Here is a 24,751-nt window from a genome sequence, read left to right as displayed (position 1 = left end):
CTACTGGCAGTCACAACAGTACTTTTCAAAAGGCAACTGGACGTCTTGGGTGAGAAACGAAACATTTTCAAGGTAAAAACCAAGAAAAGTCTAGTTACCTTTTAAAAAGCACGTTTGGGACAACCATGATCTGGGTGATTGGGAATCTCCATAGACATGTCTACTGGTAGGTTTTCTAAATCTTTGGGATTGGGTGACTCCAATTGCTGTGATGATACTAGGCAGTTATTTATATCTGGGGCAACTTTTGTGCAGTCATATTGAAAAGTGGGATAGCTATTTGCAAAAAAAGTACATTGGAAAAGGTAGGACAAATATGTAATGTTTTGACTGCAGAGAACCTCCTACAATTTTTTTTAAAAAAAGATTAACAGTAAAAAAATAGAGCAAATATTAAATAATTAATTATAATTATCTCTACTATTATTGGAACAACTTTGTTAATAGAAATTAGTAACAAATACAGTATATACAGTTTCCACAAAAGTTATTCAAATACTTTCCTGCAATATTTAGCTTTTCTAGACGTCTACACAAGGTGAATTGTATCTGTTTCTCTCTGCATCTTCTACATCTCTGCAGTTTTGAGATGAGTTTTGCAGATCATGGACTACTTCATTCCTGGCATTTATAAACATAGCAGTCTTGGGTGCTTGAGTCACTAGGGCAGCCATGATTGATTTTTAGTTATTTTTTTCAGCATTCTCTTCCAATCATATTTTCCTTTTTGGTTCTTTCTAATTTATTATAATTAAAAAACTATGAACTTTGTTTCATGCTATGACTCTAACACTATTATCTTATATATACTAATCTGTGTATATATAATGGAAATCTTTTTGTTACCTCCAAATATACTTTCACTTAGTATACATTAAACAGGGCAACAATACCCATAGATTAATTTTTGTTAAGAGTTTCATATGTATTAATATATTTATATACAGAATAAACCCATTTTCCAACAGAGTCAAGAGACAAGAGAGCATTGATTCTACTTCATTTTCTTCAACATTTCTGACCTTGTGGAGGAAAAAAAACCAATTAAAAACACACATATGAAACCCAAACCAACCTTTTCATTATTTAGTTGGTTTTTTCCACATCAGATTTAAAAGTTCTCATTAATTATTACAAGGTTTTATCACATTTTACTCCACATAATTCTGTTTGTATTCATCATGAAAATTGGTAAAAACAGAGACTTTACCATTCAACAAAAAATCCAAATAGAAATGTTTTTTCCCCCCAGACCAAACCCTCTTCAGTCTCTGATACAGAGAAATACACTTGTTTATTAAAATATTTTCTTAACAAAAGTAGGAAATATTGTTGCCGTGCATAGAATACTTATAGGAAACACACATTAGGTGGATTTCAGATTCTCTTCCCAGATATCCTGAGGCCAAATAAAAGCAATTTTTCCTGCTGGAAGAGACTTTACAGTTATATATAGGTTTCTATTTCTAAATGGCAACATGTGAATTTTAACCATTAACAGCTCACTCTCAAAATGTCTCTTTAGCAAAATATCTTTAACAAATTGTTTCTTTGTATTGGTTTCTTGGTAGTCAAAATGCTGAGCTAGTAAAAGCTAAAGCTGTTTTTAAGTCTTAGAGGTCACACAGTACATATGACAAAGGAATCCCAGTCTCTAGGACTATTGTGGCTAATCAGTTCGCAGTTCGTCCTTTTAAGTCACCTACAAATAGTTCTTGGCTTATGACTACAATTGGGACTGGAATTTTGGTCATTACCGTAAGTGACGAGATCATTAAGTCAGTCATTATGGGACCCTATTTTGCAATTATTTTTACCTCTCTTTAAATGAATTACAATAGTTATTAAGTGACTATTAAGAGTTTGCTGCATTAGCACATCTGGAAAAGGGCTCAGTTGGCATGTGTCATTTCAGCATTACCTGGCCATCATTTTCACCTTAATATTTTCATGCTCAGGAACACTTTCAATAATTACACCAGAATTTTGACTTTGATTGGGAAGGTTCTCTGTATTTTTATTAGATGTAGCAGATGGGTTAATGGGAGGAGTTTACATCACTGTTTTTGATATAATAAGTTGGTTCTCTGAATCTTTTGTACAACGACCTTTATGAACTTATAAATGCTCTGGAATCCCCCCAACACACACAAATGGAGAGACAGTTTGGATAAAGTATCAGGCTAGAAACTGAAAGACTTTTAGTCCCACCTTAGCCATGAAATCCAGCTAGGTGACTTTGGGCCAGTCATTCTATCTCTATCTCATTAAATGAACACTCATAAATCAAGGATTATCTGTATGGCTGTCTTGAGGGCAGGGAATTTTCAAAGCAGATTTAGGACGTGCAACATTTTTCACATAGGCCAGGGGTAGGCAACCTCGGCTCTTTCATGACTCATGGACTTCAACTCCTAGAATTCCTGAGTCAGCATAGTTGACTCAGGAATTCTGGGAGTTGATGTCCATGAGTCATAAAAGAGCCAAGGTTGCCTACCCCTGACATAGGCACTCTGCTTATTTACACACATTTTTTAACAATAATTTCATTGTTTGTTAAATCACATCTAACCATTTATTGGATTCATATTTTTTTGTGTGTACTTAAATTAACTAGGTTTAGCCCAAAGTTTAAAGAATCTACAGGCAAAATATCTCTCTGGATTAGGTGGTTAGCAAAGTGTTTCCTGAACAATATTCCTTCTATTACTACATCTTGAGTGACTCTCCTTCATGTCTTCCATTCTGGACAATTTGCTCCCTTCTATTCTGGTGGAATTTTCCCAGGTCCCTCTTCATTGTGGAGATCTTCCTCTGCGCTGCATACCCAGAAATAGTTTATTGGGAAACTTCAGCAGACTTCCTGGCATGTCTAAACTTACAACTAAATGTAGATAGGAAGGAAATGTTTTACTGATTTTGGTAGATCCTCCTTTTGTGGTCCTCCTCATTTTTTTCTTCCCCTCCTTTCAATTACAAACACTGAGAAATAATCTCCAGGCTGAATATCTATGGAGCATCTGCTGCTTTCCTTCAGATGCCCCTAGAATGGCTACGTACTTATACCACACCAAAAGAGAAACTGCATATCTTTGCCACGTAAAGAATACAAAAGAATATACAAATTTAAATCAGATTTGCACGTTTTAATGTAGGAAAAATGGTCTATTTAGAACAATTACGCTTTAGACAGAAATACAATGCAATTTTCCAAAGGGCTTAGGGCAGGAAATTGGGATAATTGCACCTGTCTCAGTTGGTGCTTTTATCTGAAGACATTTTCTGAACGTTAGATGCATCATGATTCAAAAGAAAGCCAGAGAGAGGCCCTGAAGCTCTTGCCAATGATTAACCCCTGGCTAGCAGATTGGGCAGACCCATGGGTACACCCTCAGTCTATCCCAATTTAATGATATCTTGTATTCAATTTGCACAGGGACACGGTGGCTCAGTGGGTTAGGACGCTGAGCTTGTCGATCAGAAGGTCGGCAGTTTGACGGGTCGAATCCCAAGTGCCGTGTAACAGAGTGAGCGCCTGTTACTCGTCCCAGCTTCTGCCAACCTAGCAGTTCGAAAGCACGAAAAAAAATGCAAGTAGAAAAATAGGGACCACTCCGGTGGGAAGGTAACAGCATTCCGTGTGCCTTTGGCGTCTAGTCATGCCGGCCACATGACCACGGAGATGTCCTCGGACAAGCGCTGACTCTTCGGCTTTGAAACGGAGATGAGCACTGGCCCCTAGAGTCGGAAATGACTAGCACGCATGTGCGGGGGAACCTTTACCTTTTTTTTATTCAATTTGCAGTAATTCCTTTTCCTCCCCCCCCATCTTCTTTGCTGAAGAAACTCTGGTTTGGGGGTAATTTATAATTGACCTGTGAAGACAAATAAGAACCAAAGCAGCTCTATCGTTGAATGGAGAGCTTTTGCTTGCTTCTTCTTTTTTTTAACCCTACTGCACAAAACTGGGTGTGGACCCACGTGTTCCAGATATATTCTGAGGAGGAGTCATGTAAAAGACTGAACCTATTGCACATCCCATGATTGGAATCAGTTGTGAAGGCCTTCTTCATGGGTGAAAGCAAAAAGTTTGTCAGGGAGAAAAACTATCTACTCACTCAAAAGAGTCTGAATGACTCTGAGGTCTGAAGCATTCAAAAGCATGCTAGTGGTGACAGATTTGCATTACTTTGCAATGTTAGGTTTACATTTTCATTTTTGTTCTCCCAGTAAGGAGAGAGAAATAAATTCAGAGCCTTTCTGAAAAAAAATGCTCCTCTGATTTATTTCTGCTTTGCATCTACAGGAGACAAAGTTGTTGCTATTTTTCATTATGTTTGGCAACACTGGAGACTTATACCAAGCATTTTTCTTCCAGAAAACTTCATTCACACAGAATCAAAGATTTGTTTGTTTCCTGGATTAAAAAAACTCCTTTTTTTACTTTACTAACATGAATGATACAAGCAAACTGCCTGACTCACTATGAAATGTTGGAAAATGGAACTCCACACTTGGTGTTCCCAAACTGGGGATGCTTTCTCCTAATTTTGTGCAATAAGATAGCTAAAATGTTGAGAGGTTTAGTAATATATGTAATATATATTAGTAATATAAGTAATTCTTATTTGAAAGGAGAGTTCTTAGCCTGAATGCAAGTATTTCACATGTACATGCAATTAAAGCAGCAGGTCGATTACATGTTATCTTGCTGGATTTGACAGAGAAGACTGAAGTTTGCATAGCAAGCTGAATGTGTAGTAAAACATGTGCTGGATCAGTATTCCCGAACATAACTTATTAATTGCCTTCACAAGCTTTGTTTAGGTATGTAGATTTTAACACTCAGAATTTCTCAACCACCATGGCCTTTCTTGAAAACATTGGAAGTGGAACGCTGCGCTTCTGGAGGGTCCTAGCTGGGAAACACATTTAAATAAATTCTTGCAATAAGAATGTTAAAATGTTGTGAGATTAGGGCATTGTCTCCCCTCTTCCTTGAAAAATTGCTTACAAAGTTGTACAGAAGTTTCCATGGCTACGAAATTTTGCTGATCCACGGATTCTTTTCACATGAACAAAATCACAGCCAGATGTATGCTCACAGAACCACAAACCTAATTATAAGGTTGGGCTGCATTTAGGTGATGTGAGATCATCTTAGACAATTGGATCCTGGAAGCAGGATCAGCCTTCAAGTGTTGGTAGCCAATGGAGTCAAACACTGTCTCTCTTGGGAAGCTATCCCACTGCTATTGCTAAAGTAATATTCAACTTCCCCACTGGTCAGCTTCTGCTCCTGGAATAAGACATGGTGCTATCTTGTCCCTCACTTCAAGCATTTTTTGCCAGCCTTGCCTGAGCATTACCATAATGCTGGAGGAATGAAAAAAAAATCCAGAGTTGAGAGGTAGATACACAGATAAGGAATATGAAGTCCTTAAAACTGTGGTAGGGAACTCATGGTTTTCAGATCTTATTAGGCTAGAACACAAATAATTTATGACTACTAAATATACCCAGCAGAAGTTGACCCACACAACATCTAGAGAATCTTAAATCTGCAACTCTGTTCTTGTTTCATTGGGTGTTCAGCATTTCAACTTTGAAAATTTTGAAAAGTTGTACATCCACCAACACTAAATGTCATGTGTCAATGAAACCTGACCTATTTTTATAGCAATCCATTTCAGGCATAAGTATTTCTGTATCTTGTACTTCATGCCTACCTCTGTTTTGTCTAAATACCTTGAATTTAAGGCATATTTCCTGTATTTTTTTTCTCAGATGAGTTAAATAATTGCTTGCACTATATAACAAGAAAAAACATAGTTGCTAAGTATAAATCAAATAGAGCAAAATATGATTAAGATAGGCAGAAAAAATGCAGAGAGATTTTGATGAAAATAAAATATCAGCAGGTGAAGGCTGAACAGAGTTACCAGTAAAATAACATTGAAAAAAGAATTTGAAATGAAATTGAAATGAAACTAGAAGACTGTTGATAGACAAAGAACTGAAACAATATCATCAATGTTGGCATCTGAGAAAAAAAATGAAACAGAGGAAATCATAAACGCTGTGAGAATGCTGAAAAAAAATGTAAAGCTGCAGGTGTAGAAGTGTAACTGAAGAAAATCTGTATGTGTTTTGCTTACTGAATGGCTGTTTGACTTTTTTAATGTATGTGTAATGATTGCATCTCTGCCTGATGATTGGAAGAAGGCTGACACTGTTCCAATGAATAAAGGGAAAGGTAGAAAGAGTGAGAGCAAAAACTACAGGAGTATTATTTTATTAAATAAGCCTGAGAAAGTATTTGGCAGAATTCAAATAAAAGAGATATATCAGGTAAAAATGAACAGTGAGCAAAATGCAGTGGGGGAGACAGAGATTGTGCAGATAAGATTTTTGCTCTTCAGTGGGACATTGAGAAATGGATGAATATGAGAAAGAAAGTTTATGCAGTCTGTCAATTTAGAGAAAGCATATGATAAAGTCAACAGGCTTGAATTATGTAAGGTTCTGTGAGAATATGGAATCTATCATTGATTGCTGAATGCCATAAGAACAGTATATCATGGAAATAAAGCATGTGTGAGAATAAATGGAATGTTTAGTGAATTTCTCAGCTTTGAAAAGGGAGAAAGCAAGGATGTGTAATGCACAATGGTTGTTTATAGTACTTATAAATAAAATGATGCTTGTGGTGACACTGGACATGTGTTGATTGGAAACATGAATTTATGTGTACTTTCATATGCAAATAACTCTGGATTGTTGGCTGAGAACATGAATGATTTGTAGTGAAAGTTACACAGGCTACGTCTAACAACAATGAGTTATGGATCTGAAAATTAATGTATCAAAGACTAAGCTAATTAAATTTAACAGGACAATGGAGTGAACAATTGCAAGTTGCAGTGAAAAAAACAAAGCAACAAAATGAGTCTGTGGAACTTATCAGAATGTTTACTAAAAATGGAAAAATTGATAGAGAAATGTCAATGCATGCAAAGCTGATTAAAAAAACAGTGCATAATATGTGGTTTATAGTAAACAAGTTGAAACAAATGAAAATAGCCAGGTATAAGATCTGGCTTTTCCCATTTTGTTATATACAGTAAACAATTCTATAACAGTTTAGGAATATCAGAGAAACATAGAAGTAATTTGTATGCTGTGGGAATGGGATACTTAGGAAGCGTGTAGAGTAAAAAAGAGGCTGAGTGAAGAATGAATGGGTGCAGAAAGATTAAGTTTGAGTACAAAAGACAGTGAGTGCAATGAAAAAAGTATGCTAAAGTGATTTGATAATGTAGAGAGAGTGAAGGAGGACCAAAGTATGAAAGAAATTTGTGAAGGAAGAATAAATAGATGGTGAGGAAGGGAAAGACCAAGAAAGTCATTGGTGGATGGAGATAATGAAATCCTAAAAAAGGAAGAAGTTTAAAGAGCAAAAGGAAGTGGATAAAGCAATGGATGAATATAGGTCAAGTATGGATGGTGGGCAAGGACATACTGATATGGAATATTTTAGTGAATGCTGCTAAGGTAAACTAGATTTTGTTATATTTCTTTACCTCGTGTTTTTTGTTTTTTTGTTCACTATTTCTTCTGCACTTAGCATTACATTCTTATCCTGAAAGGGTATAGCATGATGGATATGTGTGCATGTATGCATGGACACTGCTAAAGTGAGTTATAATACAATATCAACATAGATAGTCAGGACCTGGCAGTTTTATAACATACCTGGGAACATTTCCATTACCCTGTTATTTGAGAATTTAGACATTTGCTATTGATGCTCACTATAGTGCAACACAAAAAAGTAATGCATTTCCTTTAGATTTTTGATGCTTTTTACAAGAAGAGAATTCAAGCAACATTTGAATGGTATATGCTTAATATTGTATGCATAGAAAATTAATTCCTTATTTAAATTCTTTGATAGGAGGAGTGTGCAAACTGTTCCATGCACAGAGCATTCCCTGCATAGAACAGCCAGTTCTGGGCCAGTACAGAAATGTATGTTTAGGTTGGGGCAAAGAGGTTCCAGAACATAGAGAGTCGGATACGGGCGGTGCCATTTGAAGTGGTGGTGTACTGTGGGCATGGTAATGGTTTGAGAGAGGTAAGGGAAAGAAAGGAGCATGAAGAATAGAAAAGGAATAGGTGGCTGGCTGAGCATCAATGGTGGCAGAGAAAATAAGGATGGGCAGCTCAGGAGAGATAAAAGGAAGGAAGATGACAATGTTGAGTATAATTTGAGTACTGGGAAAGTGATGGATAATGCAAAGTAAGGAAAAGGAAAGAGGAAGTTTGGTCAACAGGCAGTTGCATAGGGCATGCTATAGAGCACAGGAGTCAAATTTGCCACATCACATGACGTGCTGTGACATATCATGACTTTTGTTAGATTGCTGGAGCTGGGGTGGGCATGGCCTCTGCATGATTCAACCGGCCCACGGGCCGGCAGTTTGACACCCCTGCTATAGAGGAAGGCAGTGGCAGGTGGAATGAATCAGCCTTGCTCTAATCACCCACAAGAGTCTTGTAGATTGAGTCTGGCAAACAATAAAAGTATTCCCCAGGTTTCAGTTCAGAAGAACTGCAACTTTCCTAGGACTGTCCATCCTCTGAGTCACAGGGGCTTCCTCTGTGTGTGGAACAAAACACATGTGCACCCTAAATAGTTAACAACAGAAGCTCAAGCCTGTGAACCATAAATTTAGGAGCTGAAAGGATAGTCACGATACTGCACCAAGTATGAGTAAAACATGCAATTGGTTCATGACAAAAACTTTAAATATATTGTCTTCAGGCCTTAGACATATTGTGCAGCACAATTTTTGGAGACATTGTCTTCTAGTAATTTGCCAACTGCTTTTTAGTCATCAGTCATCCAGGCAGGCAGGCAGGATTAGACAGTCCCGATACCAGTTCCCAGTCAGCCATCAAGTTAAAGCCCTTTGGTCTCAGAAGATTGTTCCATAGAAGTTGGTGGTCAACCAACAAATGTTGGTACCAATCTTTTGCTTTCTCAGCACATCCTATTTTTCCCCCCAAAAGGAGAATTATAAGCAAAATAGATATGATAAGCCAATGCCTCTATTTTTCATTTAAAAACTGCCCATAGTCAACAAAGACACTAATACCTTTGTCCTTGTTGTTCTGGTGATGTCATCTCATTAACATCATGTCATTATTGAGGTTTTTTCCCCCTTTTTGGTGCAATCCTTTGGTTTGAAGCCATATCCTAATTCTGCTTATGATAGATTTCATAAGGCAATTTAAATTATACCCTGGAGAGCTAACATGTTTGACAGCAAATTTCCTCCCAGCATCCTTGCATAGAATCTTGTGTGCCTGCAAACTTCCCCATGACTGTGACTTGATCAAGTGGAGATCCAATTTTTGACCAACTTGTAAATATACCAACTATTCCTTCTACATCTACAGCTTATTATGTTGTAGATAGGCAATCTTGCACCCTTTCCTAGTTTAAAAGAACTGCTATGAGAATAACACAAAACAGCGTCCTATGGTCCTGCTTTGCATTCAGTTTTCCTACTGTTGGAAACAGTAAGTAGATATATCTATAATGATTATTTGTAAAAGCTGTTTTTTTCTGACCTTAATATGAGAATTGTGAAAACAAAAACCATTGTCTGAAACGTTCCATTTCAGACTAACCTTCTAACCTTGTTTTTTCCCTAAGATCATTGACTACTACGATTTCCTTTGAAAGAAACAAAAAAGCTACTCACTATGGTTACACAAATTAGAACAAAGCAGGGGTCAAGGCCCACTTAGCTTGAAAATTATAAGTGCATACTAACTACATTGGCATAAGGTTTGAGGGAAGCAATTATAGGAATAAATGAGGGCAAATTTTGTTCTCTTAGAACATGGCATCCCATTGTATATACACAACCATGACAGTGTTGTGTATTGAGCTATACAGGACTTCTGCTCTCAGTGTTATTTGTATTTGGGTATTGATGTTCCAGATAGAAAAATATACAATAGGAATATTGTTACAAACATGTAACATGGAGCAGAACACAAAATAGTGCCAGCAGATGTCAGAAAGAGAAAACAGAAGTATATAAAAAAGGGATTCAGCTAAAATACCATTCTCCCAGTTGGTTTGGACTGAGATTTATTCAAAATTTCTACTGCTAAGCAATACTCACGTCTTGTGCTCACTGTTTAATTCATATTTCACTAATTGAAGCCCATAGTCAGCCAACCACATATTATAAAAACAAGATGCATATCCCTGCAATTATGAATACAAAATGATAAGCTGCTAATCAGAAAACCACATTGTGGGCTTTGAATTTACCAAATCCTGCATTAAAAAGTATTAGATGCACCTCTGTGCAAAAGTGCAAATATGCTTCTCCAGAGAATTTATCAGATATCTGAAAATCATTGGTCACCTTTCCAAATATTTGATGTGGCGTGCTGTTTTTCACTCAGTTGAGCAATACGAAGTCAAAAGAAGTCATTACTGTCATTTAGAAATATGTTTAATAATGACTGGGATTAATGGTGTTGTTCTAACATACCATATTCATTGCTTTTTTAGACTGTAAAATCTAAAGTCACAACATGCAGTGTTCATCCATGCAATTAGAAATATGGTACCAGACCTACTTCCTTTGTGATATTTTTAAAGAGTTTGAGTTAATGCTGAATATAATTGGCATCCAATCAATGGTATTGTGCTTCATCTAGTAAAAACCATATTCAACATAACTGCTGCTAGTTCCTGCTTAAAATCCTAATCAGGGATGGCTGCCAACATGTAATCACACTGCAGAATAAATTGCCATAATATGAAGTATACTGCTGATTTTTTTTGAGGGGGGGAGAAACTAAAAAATTTGGGGTTATTTGGCCAATGCTGAAGAATTTCTTTTTAAACATTTCAAACTAAGGACCAAGTGATTATAACTGAATTGATATAGCTAGAACAAGTAAATCCCATGATTTTCCCAGTCCGTAAAAAAAAATGATTTAGAATCCATGCCAGGGAGAAAGAACTGCAAAGTGGATTACAGGTAGTTCTTGACTTACAACAGTTCATTTAGTGACCATTCAAAGTTATAATAGCACTGGAAAAAGTGACTTATGACTGTTTTTCACCCTTACAACCATTGCAGCATCCCCATGGTCACGTGATCAAAACTCAGATTTATGACAGTTGCAGTGTCTCCGGGTATGTGATCATCTTTTGAGACCTTCTGACAAGCCAAGTCAATGGGGAAGCCAGATTCACTTAACAACTGGGTTACTAACTTTACAGCTGCAGTGATCCACTTAACAATTGCTGCAAGGAAGGTTGTAAAACGGGGCAATACCCACTTAACAAATGTCTCACTTAACAGTAGAAATTTTGGGCTCAATTGTGGTTTGTAAGTCGAGGACTATCTATATAGGGAAACTTTGCAAATTATTTACAACCGTTACGATTCTCTATTAAAACTACCAATTCATCAGTACCTATTTGTTAATTCATTCAATTTAGATCCATTTTCTTCCAGGAGCAAAAAATGTATAGGCTGTTTGGAAGTCAAGGGTGACACTCTTCTACCTTAAGTGACTGGAAAACAATGCAACAGTGCACCAGTTGACTAATTAAAAAAAACAAACCATAAAAAGTAGTGAGCTCAGGGAAGGAAAAACGGCAAGTGAAAAAAATGTAGGTACTAGGTTTCAAACTAGAATCTCCTTTTTTAAATGGCAAGTGTTGTTACTATGTTATAATTCCTGCTAAAGGTTGCATCAGAAAATATTAGAGGTTGGGGACCTACGGGAAAGTAATGGTGGACTGAAGACAACTCTGCAAGAGTTGGTGATGCGGGAATAAGAGGAGCCGATGAACAGATCAGCTCCTCAGAACTCCTTTCCAGATCAAGGAGAGGACTAGGATTACCCACAAGTTTGCTCTGTACAGAGTCTGCCCATGAAGAGATCATAATATTGTGACTAATATTATGGGTTTGAGAGCTTTGGGAACCAGGGAAAAAATCATCCTGCCTAAGCTGTGATTTGGCACCTTCCTAAGGGATATTGGATTTGCCCACTTCCTGTCTTAACAACTTTAGGAAGTTATTTTGTTATTGATTTTCTGGATGCTAAGACCCTTCTGAAGGGCAACTTTCACCACAATTTGTTATTTGTGAAAAAAATGACAAATCAGAAGAATGATTTGGAAAGCCTTCTTATCTTGGATTTACAAAGGGAGTGTATTAACTACTGAAGTTGTTCCCAAAAGGAGACAAAGAGAAAATGATAAGAAATCAACTTGTGGGATGTTAGTTGATAGAATTAAAGATCAAGCTTTTTAAAAGGGAAGGGAAGAAATATAAAGTGATCTTATTTGACCAGAGTTGACATATATTTATTTATTTTATTTTAATTCCATTTATATCCCGCCCTTCTCCGAAGACTCAGGGCGGCTTACAAGCTTAGCAGTAGCCTTCATTCTATGTATATGCCTGCTTATTAGGGCTTTCACACACACCCCAAGCGGCATTATTACAAAGTCAGCTTATTGCCCCCAACAATCTGGGTCCTCATTTTACCTACCTCGGAAGGATGGAAGGCTGAGTCAACCTTGAGCCTGGTGGGACTCGAACCTGCACTAATTGCAGGCAGCTGGTGTTACTTAGGGAGGCATTAGCCCACTGCTCCACCAAGGCTGCTAAATATATATGACTTGTTTCTGCTATTAATTAATTAATTAATTAATTTTTGACCAGGCCTGAATGATGAAGCTTTAAAGATCTGTTTATAAATGGTGATTTTTTTTCCCTTTATTTCAGAGAGAAAGTGGTAAGTTGGAATACAAAATAGATTTATTTGACTAATACATATATTACTATTTCTGATGGCTCATAATAGACTGTTGCTAATTAGGACTTAATGGCGAGCTTTTACAATTTGATTATTGGATAAGGAATGAAATATGGGAAGAAGAGAACTTTTTTATACTTACCTGGAGGAAGGGGGGAAGAATGTATTATATTGTTTTGTTTTGCATTGTGTTGTGTTGTATTGTATTATCACATTACATTATGTATATTTCTTTTTTCTTTTTTTTCTCTTTCCACTTATTTTTTCTTTTCTTTTGATATTTTTCTTAGTTTGCATTAGTTTTTTATCTTTGCATTTGTAAACTTTAATACAATTATTTAGCAAATATTAGATGCCACAATAATTACTGACTCAGTTGAGGAGATGTTCTGCCTCTGAGGAATAACCAACAAACTGCCTGGATTCACCTGCAATGAAGTAAAGCCTGCAAACCAGAATGGACAAGTATGCTTGAAGATACATAAGGGGAGAAAACTGTTTAAAACTGCAATATGAAAATGCACTTGGAGGTTTCATGTATGATGGCAAATAGGGTGAACAGAGAACAATGTCCTTTACTCATGCCCTCAAAAATAAGTGTTTGTCCCATTCTGGCAATGGGGCAATCAAATAGTGCAGTGCAGTGCAAATCCTAAGAGAAAATATTTGACCCAATTTTAATTTCTATTAAAATATTAACTTTACAGTTACATTTTCCTGGTGCCTGAAGCATCTTCTATCAAGATAAGTACTACAGTGAATATTTTTCATTCACTTAGTTGATCTTATGAAGAACTTCAGTAATACGCAATAGGTAAAGGTAAAGGTTCCCCTGCACATGCGTGCTAGTTGTTTCCGACTCTAGGGGCCGGTGCTCATCTCCATTTCAAAGCCGAAGAGCCAGCGCTTGTCCAAGGACGTCTCCGTGGTCATGTGGCCGGCATGACTAGATGCCAAAGGTGCACGGAACGCTGTTACCTTCCCACCATAGTGGCCCCTATTTTTCTACTTGCATTTTTACGTGCTTTCAAACTGCTGGGTTGGCAGAAGCTGGGACGAGTAACAGGCGCTCACTCTGCTACACGGCACTCTGGATTCGACCCGCCAAACTGCTGACCTTCTGATCGACAAGCTCAGCATCCTAACCCACAGTATAGGTACAATATTCTAACCATACATTTATGAAATGTGATATTTACGCAATAGACCTGTACATATTTAGAAAATAATATGGAAGGTCTTGTTTGAGCTAAACCCCTTTAATGCTTTTCATTAAAATAGCATCCTTCCCCCAATCTTCTTCATCAGCTGAAAAAAGAGGCATCAGCTTTAAGGATTCAACTCTTACTTAAACTCTTTTTTATTATTCAAGTTTTATTGGTTTTTTAATATTTACATATACATGTATTTGTGAAGCAATGTGGTGGTTGGGTAGTGAAAAGTAACAAATAACAAGTTGTTTGTAAATAGTTCAGGTTGCATCAATAAAGATTCCCCCTCTGATTCCCTTAGTTTTCACATAGTCAAAGTGATCAAGTTAGTACATTTATAGATATGACCTAATCAATTAAGAAAGTTTTCAATGTAATTAGACTAATACATATCAAAATCCTGTTTTTAAGTTTTACTTAATTGCAATAAAATACTCTAAAGTGGCCTATAATATACAGAAGAAAGCTTACTTTTTGGGTAACGTACAATTCCCTATTTCAGTAAAGAATAATTCTCTTGTCTACAAAACTTACATTGTTCATTACAAATCATTCTTATGATTTAACAGTAAATTATAGTTTTCATCTTAACAAATCACCAATTGTTAGAAAAGATTTTTTTGTCTTAACGATTCAACACTTATTAAAATACTATCTTATATTATAAGATTCTAAATTCTATAGCAGTGTTTTTCAACCTTTTTTGGGCAAAGGCACACTTGTTTCATGAAAAAAATCACGAGGCACTCCGAAAAGGGGGGGAGGGGAAATAGACATATTTTTCCAAGCTGTCTTTCTACCAGCTCGGTCTAGCTAGCCGTATCAGTTTCATGCCTTCCAAAGGAACCGAATACCCAGCATGCATCTTTCCCCTAAATACCAATTCCGTCACGTGAACGGAAAAAAAAGTGTGAGCCGTCCCGCCAAGGCCTAAAAGAATACCATAAAGGCCAAGGTGGTCAAACTTCGCGGTATTGGAGGAGAGTCTTTTTTTTTAATCTTTCGAATTTTTCAATTTTTCCCACGGCACACCAGGCAACATCTCGCGGCACACTAGTGTGCCACGGAACAGTGGTTGAAAAACACTGTTCTATAGTATAATTCAAAGTTTTATTCTATAAGCTTAATTTTGTTTTCCTTTAAAAATCTAAAACCTAAATATGAGATCAGTTTATATTTTTTTAAAGATTCCCCTTAGTCTATCAAAAAAGATTTTTTAAGTTCTATCCCAAAAAAAGACAAATCTAAATCTTTAAATCTAACTTTCGCCTTCCTTTTGTGCCAATCAGGCTTCCATATTAGTGTCTTTAAATTCTCAAATGTGTTCTCCCTTTCTTCCTCCACCTCTTATTTGAATCCACAGAAACCATCCAAATTTTATAATCTTTATAATCATTGAAATATTGCTTTAATAGCTCAGTGTTTGATGTTTGATGTAATTCTTGTTCCATTTCCAGCTGGGTTAGGTAGAACATAGTAGCTAATGTTATTGTTTGATTAGCTGAATCCTCAACATACTGTATTTGAAGGCCTTTGATATCTTCATTCTTAATGTTGCTTTCTTTCGGTGTTGTTTTTTGAACTGTAAGTTTTGTAGTTAAAGTTGGAGTTTGGACTTCAAAGTTCTCTGTAGGCTGCCTTTGTTGCTCTTTGAAGTCTCCTATTTCAGTGTTAATTTCCAGTTCTTCTATTTTTGGGGGGGTTGTCAGTTCATCATTTATGGTCAAAGTTTGGTCTGGTGGCTTTGAGTTGTCAGGTTTATCATGCAGTTTGGCTTTAATTTGCTCAGTTATAGCCAAGATTGTGTCTAATATCAATTTGTAGTTAAGTGGTGGGATATAGTCATCCATTTCGTTAGTGTTTACAGCTAAGTCTTCCATGGAGGCTATTTTAATAGAAGTCAGTAATTTTCCACCTCCAATGCTCCTAAAAGTTGTTTTCAGTGTCAGGTGTTCCCACACTTGTCTTTGAAGATAATATCAAGGACAACTCTGTTATTCAGTCAGCTGTCAGAATAAGCAAAAGGTTTACTTGCAATTCCAGGTTTAGCCACAGAATGTCATCAGTAGCATATAAAATAACTTGTAAAATTCTTTTTTCCCCCAAATTAATATAAAGCTTTTATATAATTAGTCCATTCTTTTTTCTTTAGTTCACATCTTAAACAGAAAATAGGGTAGTAGATCCCCACAAAATTTGAGTTTTGTAATAGGTAGGAATGAGATTACTTAGTTCCTTTGCTTAATCAGATGGTGTTTTTCTTCTTCTTCTTCTTCACTTTAAGGCTTAAAACGTTGTTCCCCCAAGTATACAAAAGCTGTTTTTTCAAAAGGGGGGGAGGAAATTTTCAGAAAAGTCCCACAGGCAGGCAGTTATGACAATAAGAAAGGAAAGGTCTCACCCAAGTCCTCCAGATTGCTTTGTTGTGCTAGATGGTGCTTTTGGCTTTCGGCAGGGAACGGCTTAATGATTGGCCATGTTGATGGCCGGTCTCTTCTTCTTCGGGCCAAAAGGAGCTGCTCCAGATTCAAGCGGAGGGCTGCCACACTTCCATGATCACAGGAGGGCCTCCTTGTGGTGTTCGCCCCTCCAGGGCGACTTTCGACCCTTTTCAGGGTCCTCAAATGAAGAAAGATTGGACGGCAGGGAGGGAGCTCTCTCTGCACATCTGAAAGCGCCACGCGTACAAACCGGAAGCCAACTCTTACTTAAACTCTTAATTAAGGAGTTTCAGGCTCACGTAGAATCCTGATAAAAGATAGACTGCTTTAATGAATAGGGCAGGGGTATCATGTTTGGGTGAGATCTGGAATTAATTGTCCAAGCATGAACAGCCTTAATATACTATTAGAATACTCTTGAAATTAAATGTAAACAGAGCCTTCTAATGGTCATGTGGTAAACATGTATTTATTACTGAACTTTGTAACTATGGTTTTTCTAAATTATTAGAGATATGCACTTTGATTAAAAAGCTAGTCAGAGTAGGTTGAGAAATCAAAACTGCACAAGTTCCTTCCTTCCTCCTCCCCCCCTCCCTCCCTCCCTTCCTTCTGTGATAAGTTTTATATCCAAACACATTTTTTTCTTTATACTGTTTCCATCTTCCCCTAAAATATTAACAGAATCCACAGTGGTCTGAGAATTCTCAGCGGTCTGAGAATCAGTGTCTCCAAATTAAATCAAATTAGCAAAATTCCTCAAACCCCGAAATAAGTTACTGGACCTAATCCACATATAAAAGGATAAGGTCTGCAAACAGAAACAGTTAATTAAATTAGGTATCCCAGAGGAACTGCGTGTTCACAAGAACACACACACACACACACACACACCTAAAGTGTCACCCTAGAATCAGCATATAGACACTTCAAGCTCCCCCAATAAACATCTGCTGCTGTACCCCATTTCTCTACAGCCTGCTCCTAAAAGCAAACTGTTTTGCTTTTAGGAATAAAAATTTCTTGTTTCCTCATAGCTGCCTGGATCTTATCTTATCTTATCTTATCTTATCTTATCTTATCTTATCTTATCTTATCTTATCTTATCTTATCTTATCTTATCTTATCTTATCTTATCTTATCTTATCTTATCTTATCTTATCTTATCTTATCTTATCTTATCTTATCTTATCATCTATCTATCTATCTATCTATCTATCTATCTATCTATCTATCTATCTATCTATCTATCTATCTATCTATCTATTCATTCATTCTTATGCAACCCCGGCTTGAGTTGGAACCTCAAATTATTCTTCTGACACTTTCTTCCTTGCCACAATTTCCCACTTATTTACTTCTTTCTGAGAGGTATTTCGCTTTTCTACTTAGTGCTCCCTATTCCTTTCCCCCAGTCACAGGAAACCTGTGGCCTGGACTGGGATCAGAGACCATGATTTGCCCAAAGACACAGTAAGCTTCCATGGCTGAAGACAGACCAGGATCTGAATCTCCCTAGTCCTAGCTTAACACCTTAACCACTGGTTTTCATAATCATTTGTGCCAGCAGGCCTAGATAATCTTTGAGGCCTAGCAAACTTGACAGGCCATTTGTTATTAGGGTAATAAATAAACAAAAAATATGCCAGAACCAAACTGTCCAGTTTGCCTTTGTGAGATAAATGTTGCTGTTAAGCAGACAAATATTTATGAACTTGGAGGGCAATGTTGTCAACCTCGCTAAAAATCTTACATTTGCTATTAAAGCAAAATACATAAACAGTCTATTTTTGGCTACTGTGCTCAAACAAAGTAGATATGAGACACACAATAAGAATTTATCTTTAAACATCATAGCAGCCGGTGGGGCATAAGTGAAATGCTACAACTCCACAATCTTGGATCCCTAATAAAATGCACCATAAATGTTCCCCAATAGATCCGAACATCTAGTGCATTTAAGCAGAATAATAAGCATGGTCCTTATGCCAAAAAAAAGGATAACCCTATGGATAACCCTATGGATTCATTATAGCCATTTGGAAGGAATTAATACATTTGGAATGTGCTTTTTCAGCATCACTCTGCAGACTGGTCCAATATTTTTGTTTTTAGTTCCTTTGGAACTGAGGGCATAAATTATTATTCTTTTGCAACTCTGATAAATAACAAGTAACATTTCTCAGAGTCACTCTGTAAGGTAGATGGGTGGTTCCTAAACATCATATGTAAATTAAAATGGTAAGGTTAAAAAAAAGAAAATTAATAAATAAAGTGGCTTGCGATGTGTTTGGTTTTTTTTTTGTACTTTCCAGTCATCTTTGACTCCTGGCAACTGACTAGACTGCAGTTTTTTTGGGTAGTGTTTTCAGAAGTAGTTTGCCATTTGCCTCCTTCCTAGGGCTGAGGGAGACTGTCTGGCTTGAGGTTACTGTTATGTTCTGGGCTCATTAGTAGTACCACGTGGGTTGCTGGAGCAGCTAACGGCTCTCCAGCAACCCAGACCACAAGTCTCCAGTGCTATAATTGGCTATCTCTAGGCGGCAATGGTTGCTTCAAACCTATTGGCTGCCGCCTAGGGGCTAGACTATATATTGCGGCTAGTTGCAGCCATTTTGCCAGTACAGATTCTGCACGAAATAAACTATGAGTTTCCCTGTACTCAGTTACCTCATCTTCATTCCTGCGCCAAAGAACCCGCTATTTAACTCTGGTGATGAGGGTGGGATCCCGCTTCACTGAAAAAAAGAGTTGAAGTCTACGAGGAGAAGGCAGCGCATGCCGGAGGGAAAAGGCACTCCCCCCCTTTCTCAAGGTCGGCTAGCAAGCTACGCTAGAGACCTCGTGCTCAGTAGACTCATTCCTTGAGCCTGGAAAGCAGGATTCGGAAGGAAACGCAGGAACCAGCAAAGAAAAAATGCCGAAGGTCGGGAAACTTCGAGAATTCAACATGAAGCACCCAGAGGAATGGCCATCCTATTTATCCCAGGTGGAAAACTACCTCAGGGCTAATCAAATCGCGGAAGAAGGACTGAAGGCTGCAACGCTACTCTGCGTGTGCAGCCCAGCAACCTTTGATTTGGCCAAGAACCTTTTCGTGCCGACACCGATTGAAACGGTCTCCTACACAGACCTCAAAAAGAAGCTAACTGGACATTTCCAGCCCAAGATGTCTGAAATGGCTTGGCAGTTCAAGTTCAACCAAAGAGTGCAGCAACCTGGGGAATCAGCTTCAGAGTTCATAGTGGGCCTGAGGCAGACTGCACACCTTTGCAAATGTTCAAATTTAGAACAGCGACTATGAGACCGGCTCATCTGCAGCCTACGGGACAGAACGCTTCAGCATAGACTCTTTGCTAGACCAAACTTAATGTTTTCTAAAGCACAAGACGAAGTGATGGCCGACGAAGCCGCCGGGGGTGCAGTTCGAACAGCACAGTCCGCCAAAATGACAAAGTTTGAAGAAACGGTCCACCTTGATGCCAAACGCACCGATAAATCTTCTGAGGAAGAAGAGCCCGAAATCAACAAACTCCAAAAGCAACCCAACGTGCAACACTGCAACAGCCAGCAGCGAGAGAACATTTACAAAGCAGTTCTCTTACCTAGATGTAAGGGGTGTGGTGGCAACCATTTTCGCGTCGACCGCAGATTCCGATCAGCCATGTGCAGAGCTTGAAGAAGGACAGGACACATAGCAGCAGTTTGCAAAACCCACCTGAGAGACCGGCCACCCAAACACCAGTCGGAAGAACCGACTAGGAGAGTTACTGGGGCCCAGGGTCCAGTTAGTGTGGGGTTTTTCAGAAGCCGTAGAAATGTGTGCCACACGGGGGCTTGACTCCCCCTCAAACCTAAACTCAGGCTCTTGGTACAGCTACAAGGAGTTCCATGTAAGATGGAATTAGACTCTGGCTCTGCAGTCTCAATTATTTCTCAAGACACTTTTAACTTTGTGTGTAGGCGTAGTAACAATTGGGCCAAACTAAGGCCCTCAGATATAATCCTAACCGACTTTCAAAATGCTCAAGTTAAAGTTAAGGGAGAAGCCCCTTTGACGGTAAAATTTAAGGGGTTTTTTGGGCACCTGGATATCATTGTAGTAGGGGGCCAGAAAATGAGTCTCATTGGACTTGATTGGTTTGATGCCTTAGGTATTCAGATTACTGGCATAAACTGGACACAAACTGCAAACCTCGCGTCAGTATGTGAGGACTAGGCAGATGTTTTTGATTCAGAACTAGGAACATACACAGGCCCGCCTATCTCATTTAAGCTAGATCCCAATGTAGTTCCAATCAGGGTTAAGCCTCGCAGGGTCCCCTTTGCCTTAAAACATAAAATTGATTCAGAAATCGATAAGCTTGTAGAACAGGGCGTGTTACAGCCTGCTGATGGTGGGGAGTGGGAAACTCCTATAGTCACTCCACTTAAAGCCAACGAGGAAATTCACATTTGCACTGACTATAAATGCACACTTAATAAAGCCCTCAAGCAACACGTTTACCCGGTCCCAGTGGTCAACCACATTTTAGCGTCCTTGCAAGGGGGTACTATATTTGCTAAACTTGATTTAGCACAGGCCTATCAGCAATTGCTGGTTGATGAGGCCACAGCTGTGGCTCAGACGATCGTGACTCACAGGGGGGCTTTCAAAGTTAAACACTTACAGTTTGGAGTCAGTGTTGCACCGGGCATTTTCCAGGGAATCATGGAGCATACACTTAAGGGTATTCAGGGCGTCTGCCCTTATTTTGATGATGTTCTTATTGCAGGGGAATCCCCAGAAGTGTTAGCCAGTAGGCTCAGGGCTGTTTTGCAGAGGCTTCGTGAAGCAGGCCTCAAATTAAAAAAAAGCAAGTGTAGTATTGGGGTTCCTTCAACAGAATTCCTGGGTTTCTGAATTGATGCTAACGGCATTCACCCTGCTGATTCTAAAGTGAAGGCCATTAAAATGGCTCCTAGGCCCAAATCAAAAGGAGAGCTACAAGCATTCTTGGGCCTCCTAAACTTCTATCACACATTTCTACCTCATAAGGCCGCACTAGCAGAGCCCCTCCACAGGCTTCTAGATAAGAAAGCTCCATGGAAATGGACTAACTTACATGAAAAAAGTTTCCAGGACTTAAAAGCACTATTGTCAGAAAAGTCCACTGTAACTCACTACAAAGAGTCTAAACCAGTATGTCTTGCATGTGATGCATCTCCCTATGGGGTGGGTGCAGTTTTAAGTCACGTAGAAAAAAATGGAACACAGGTTCCTATAGCATTTTACTCAAGGACATTGCCCTCTGCTGAGCGCAACTATGCTCAGATTGACAAAGAGGCCCTAGCCATCGTTGCTGGAATAAAAAAATTTCATGACTATTTATATGGCAGGGACTTCACAGTCTTTACAGACCACAAACCTCTGTTGGGACTTTTCACAACAGACAAACAAAACCCCCACATACTTTCTCCAAGAAAGCTGAGATGGTCTATTTTTCTATCTGCATACACTTTTAAATTGATTCACAAACCAGGCAAAGAAATGAGCCATGCTGATGGCGTCAGCAGACTACCACTGCCACTAATGGAACCAGATCCGGCTCCAGCTGCTAGAATACTGTCCGTACAGGACATGCCTGAATTTCCCCTCAATGCGGGGGACATTGCTGCTGAAACTGCCACAGATAAAATGCTTAGTATATTGTCATGGGTATACATGGGCTGGTTGGATAAAAGCCCAGGTTCTGAATTTCAGAACTATTTTGTCAGAAGGCATGAGTTATCTGCCCACAAGGGGTGCATTTTATGGGGAAACAGAGTCATAATTCCCACTTCCCTAAGAGACAGGGTTTTACAGTCATTACATGAAGGCCATCCAGGCATTGTCAGAATAAAAGCTTTAGCTAGAAGTTACCTTTGGTGGCCTGGCCTTGATAAGGATATTGAGGCACAAGTCCATGGTTGTTATACATGCCAGCAATCTAGGCCTGAAATGCCACAGGCTCCAATTCACAGGTGGGAGGAAACGCACTCCCTGGTCTAGGATTCACATAGACTACGCTGGGCCCATTCAGGGACAGGTCTTCCTTATAGTAGTGGATAGCCACTCCAAATGGCTGTAAATAATTCCAGTTCCTAACATGACTACTGCTAGGACCATCCAGGTGCTGAGAAAACTCTTTGCCACACATGGGTTGCCAGATGTCTTAGTTTCAGACAATGGGGCCCAATTCACTGCTGCTGAATTTCAGGCCTTCCTTGAGCTAATCTCATCAGACATGCAACGTCTGCGCCTTTTCATCCGTCTTCTAATGGTTAAGCTGAACGCATGGTGAGGACAACAAAGGAATCACTCAAGCGCATTGTCACAGGTGACTAGCATCACAGATTGGCAGATTTTCTACTCTGCCAGCATTCTACGCCCTGCACTGCTACAGGCAAAAGTCCTGCAGAACTATGTTGGGGGAGGCGATTGATCACTAAACTGGACAGGTTGCATCCAGATAGAGTGGCAGCAGAAGCCTCTTGACCAAAACCCCTGAGGGGGCTGCACATGGGCGATTAGGTTTGGGCCAGGAACTATGGTGATGGGAATCTGTGGGTTCCTGGTCAAATTACCAAGGCATCCAGACCCCTGTCTTATGAAGTGGGGTTGGAGGGAGGGCAAGTTGTCAGATGACACATTGATCAGCTCAGAAAATTTTAATTTAATTTAATTTATTAATATTTCTATACCGCCCTTCTCCCGAAGGACTCAGGGCAAGAGTACAGGGCAAGAGTAAAATACAAAATTACAAAAGTTAAAAGTAATTAAATATATGCCCGTTAAAAGAACAATTAATACATAATAAATAACCCCAATAAAATAATAATAACCCCCCCAATCCCCCCTCAGGCCAGGCCGGCTTGTTCGAACAAGTATGTTTTTAGGTCGCGGCGGAAGGAGCGGAGATCGGGCGTCGTCCGGAGCTCAACTGGTAGCTGGTTCCATAATTCTGGGGCGCCCACAGAGAAAGATCTCCCCCTGGGGGCCACCAATCTACATTCTCTGACCGGTGGCACCCTGAGGAGGCCCTCTCTGTGGGAACGCACAGGGCGGAGGGAGGTTGAGGGAAGTTGATGCCAGCAGCAGGTGTTCCCTAAGGAAGGTGTTCCCTAAGAAAATGGTTTCCAGAATGGCCACTAAGTGAGGACTGCATCATAAGTCCCTTCCAAGGTCCTCAAACTTGTGGCCAAGCCAGCCCTCACATGGACTCTCTGGACTTTTCCTTCATAACTGAGGTGGAACCAGAGGGAGAAGTGGGAAGTCCTGGAATGCAACATGGATCTCCTGAAGGAGCAAGCCATCCGAACCTCAGCAACCGCTGTGCCTACTCTGCTGATCAGTCTGACTCTGGGGTGGGCCAACCTGGAGAGGCCAGCCAGAGAGCATCTAATCCCCTTGACTCAGGAGCACAAAGGGACACAAGTCTACCCAGCCCACTGGGTAAGCTGGTAGACCACGAAGTGATTGGAACTCCAAGACGTTCCACTAGGGCACACAAGCCTCCTTCATATCTCGCTGATTACGTTGTAAAATAAAGAGCTGTTTGCCACTATACTACAGAAACTAGTGCTATGTTGTAACTGTCTAAGTGTGCTATCCATGAAGCCTATTCATTCAGATGTTGCTTAATAATGTTGTAACCTATATGGGTTGTTTTTTGCTATTACTTTTATTTTAGTGTGTTTTGATAATGAGTCTTGATAATTGCATTGAGACTAACTTGTGTTAATATTGTCTGATCTAAGAGGGGAGGGGTGTTATGTACTGGGCTCATTAGTAATACCACGTGGGTTGCTGGAGCAGCTAACGGCTCTCCAGCAACCCAGACTACAAGTCTCCAGTGCTATAATTGGCTATCCCTAGGCGGCAATGGTTGCTTCAAACCTATTGGCTGCCACCTAGGGGCTAGACTATATATTGCGGCTAGTTGCAGCCATTTTGCCAGTACAGATTCTGCACGAAATAAACTATGAGTTTCCCTGTACTCAGTTACCTCGTCTTCATTCCTGCGCCAAAGAACCCGCTATTTAACAGTTACCCAGCTGGCTTCATGCCTAAGGAGGGATTACAACTGACACAGTCTCCCACTTTCTAGCCTGGTGCCTTAACCACTACACTGGCTCTTAAGGGAGAAGTATCTGTTTTTAAAACTCTATTTGTACAATATGCCAGGCCAAAAAGTAGCTGACTAG

This window comes from Vipera berus, assembly GCF_964194415.1.
Source record: "Vipera berus genome assembly, chromosome: 3".
Lineage (NCBI taxonomy): Eukaryota > Metazoa > Chordata > Lepidosauria > Squamata > Viperidae > Vipera > Vipera berus.
This window is presented reverse-complemented; position numbering follows the sequence as displayed.